Here is a 3467-nt window from a genome sequence, read left to right as displayed (position 1 = left end):
ATATATATCCTAAGGAAATATATATTAGGGATAAATGTGAATGCCTTCTTACTTTTGCCCTTTTTGGATGACTAGCTAAATTAGGAATATATATTTCCTAAGGAAACGAATCTTTCAGAAAAGTTGAAAGTGAGAAATATTAGCACTGTGTTGGTAATTATGGCTGGAGGTATAGCTGGATGAGGGGCACTGACCTAGCACAAGGGCCCTGGCTTCTTTCCCCAGCAAATATGTAGCTTACATTACTTTCCACACATTATTTTCTGTACTGGACAACAGCTTCCTATTGAACAAGCTTGGCTTTGTGTAACCAGCAACAATCATGAAACATGTAACATGTATGTTCTTTGGCACCTCCAGCAATGAAAGAGAAAAGTAAATGATCTTCTAGATGGTCAATAGCCATGGCTTTCCTTTAAAGGGCATGGCTCTCCTTTAAAGGGCATGGCTCTCCTTTAAAGCTCCTGAAGTTTTGTTCTTGTTGCACATGTGAGATAAAGTGAAGCATATTATTTTATTTCTTCTCTTATATTTAAGGAGATTAATCCAAGGCCCTTATTCTGCATCTCTGTACTTTCTGATCTATAGTTAGTAAGTATATATAGTTAGTAACTGGCCACAGGGACCTTCAAACCTGAATTAATCTTAACTAAGTACAATTTAGCATTCATGCCTTCAGTAACACTGACCACATTCCGAACACTTAGTTACCCCAGATGTCAAGTGTCCCATAACTGGACAGTGCATCTATAGTCTTTCCTCATCATTATGGACAATTCTTTGGGACAGCACTCTGTACAACATCAAATTTAGAGTCTTTATCAATCCAGAATTTCCATGCAAAATCAGATAAGCACAAAACCACTAGTTGAATAGATAAAACTAAATCCTCATCTGATTATTGCTAAAGATCCAAGAGCTAAATTACCAATCAAAGCAAAAACAACATCTAATCTATACATAGTGGCTGATTAGACATCTTCTGGAGTCCATGGAGGAAGAAGATGTCCATTACTTGCTGACCCTGAACTACAAAGGTATTATACTTGTTAATTATTTGTTTAGTATTTATTATTTAGAGCACACTTAGGAAGATAAGCAACCAAATTCATGCCATGTGGCTTTAGAGAAATCATGACTAGACTTCATACTCCACAAAATGAAAAAGTAGATAAATTCAAACTCCCTTTTCCCCTTTGAAATGTTTAGGTCTCATAGCTTTGTTCAGTTTACGTAATGTCCAGGGAATTTCACAGATTTCAAAGATATATACAACTTCAAAGAGCTTAATTAATAAGGCAGCTGTATAAACAGTACAAGCTCAGGCATTGTAAGTGTCATAAGAAATGGCATAGCCAGCACATCCTACAGAACTTGCCTCTTCATAGTGAGAGGTAGGAAAACACTCACCCTCTTTTCTCCTTAGTAAAAAATATAGCAACATGGTCTAGCTCACCTGGCACATACAAAAAATGTTTAATAATTTTTGTCAAATAAATGGTGATAATATTGTTCAACATAATAGACATCTATTAAAGACCTGATATGTGTTAGACTACTCAAAACATTTTTCCTAGACTATCTCATTTAACATCTAAATGGAAGAGACTTGCACCCTTTCTTATCATTGCATTGATAAGGAATTAAAGTGAAAGGCACTGAATCACTAACTTACAGCCACACAACTAAACTGGAGCAAAGCTCAATTTTATAGCCAAAGCTTCCCAATTTAGCTAGTCACCTAAAAAGAGCAAAAGTAAGAAAGCTCTAACATTTATCCCTAAGAACTTAGCTAAAATCACAAAGCTGACATTTTCCTATACATTTGTCAAGAAAATAGACTAACAGATGACCCTTCTAAACAGGTCTCTTAGCCAAAATGTCTTCTAGTCTAGATCAGGTGGGTAACTGACCTAGAGCTAGAACCAAGCTTATAATGGTCTGTTGGAGCTCTGATGTTCTCAGATTTTTGTTAATGGAATTAGACATAAGACAAGAGGAATCAAAAAGAAAGCAGGTGAGCCGGGCGTGGTGGCACACACCTTTAATCCCAGCACTTGGGAGGCAGAGGAGGCGGATCTTTGTGAGTTCGAGGCCAGCCTGGTATACATGGAGAGTTCCAGAGCAGCTGGGGCTACAAAGAGACCCTGTCTCAAAAAGACAAAAAAAAGAAAGAAAGAAGGTAAAATGTTTATGTTGCCACGAGCAAGCAGCAGAAAGAAACCATGTCCTTTTCCCCCTGAGGAACTGAGCACCCACTCTATCATTTACAATTATGTTATAATTAGATTGATATTGTGTGGGATAGAAATCTTCATAGCCCTGACATTCAAAGGTTTCATCACTGGTACAAAGTGAGGAGCATCCATTTGCTTGTTTTCCTCAGTTCTATTTTCAAGGAGACTTAACATTTATTAGGTCACTAAATTGTCCAGATTTGAGATATTTCCATAGTCTCTGCAGTGTTCATATTCTGTCACCCACACCACCTAAAAATAGCAAGCTTCCCATCACTCAGGGGAACCACAAGGCTATTAGAAGGCAATAAAATCCCTGGACAGCTTCTCTTTGTGCATCTGCACTTTCCTCTGATCAATCAGATTCAGAGACACTGGAGATGGAAAACAAAAGAGATAAAATTCAAGATGCAAATTCTCCCATCCATCCCACAAACATGGGTGAACATCAATGACCATGCAAAGAGCTCAACCTGGGGAGGCATAGCTGCTCTGAAGCCATCGATTATTATCCAGAATTTATCACTGAAGTATCACCCATAAAAACACTTGCATCTACTCCAGAAGATATGCTATGGAGGATGATCCTGTCCTGTTTCAGGGCGTTTATTCATACTTTTGTCACTGAGGAAAGGAAAGGGAAAGGCAAGTCTGATTGTCTTTATGGTAGACAACATCCCCTGGTTCAGAAAGGAGATTCCTAGTCATATGATGGAGAAGATGTTCCAGTTCAGAATGTTGCAGAAATGTTATAAAAATTCTCATGCTCCTTGCCTCCTACCCTAGTCCTTACCTTAAAAACCTGGGGACTTAAATGCCCAGGACCTGTGTATTTGTTTACACACTCCTTCCTTTCCCAACAGGCCTTTGTCTTGTGTTCACCCATAAATATTCTTTACTAACAGGTACTAAACCCGGACAGACCAAGATAGCTAAAATGAAAAAATAAGAAAGATTGTTTTTTTACGACGGAAGCTGCATCAAGAAACAATGACGCCCTCGAGGCTGATGAGACTGGCCATCCCGCAAAGACATATGAGTTAAGTTAAAGCAGAAAACAGCAGCACCTCACCATGGAGAGACTCACCAGGTCTGTGGTCCAGGATCTCCAGAAGGAAAGAAGCCACTCCCCTTTCTCAAAGGAGTGTTGACTCTGACTGAACAGAGGGACATCCAAAATAGCTTCCAAAAGCACTGAGGTAAAGCTACATCATAGACGCCCTTGCAAAT

The sequence above is a fragment of the Nannospalax galili genome, unplaced genomic scaffold, assembly GCF_000622305.1.
Source record: "Nannospalax galili isolate Female #2095 unplaced genomic scaffold, S.galili_v1.0 scaffold543, whole genome shotgun sequence".
Lineage (NCBI taxonomy): Eukaryota > Metazoa > Chordata > Mammalia > Rodentia > Spalacidae > Nannospalax > Nannospalax galili.
This window is presented reverse-complemented; position numbering follows the sequence as displayed.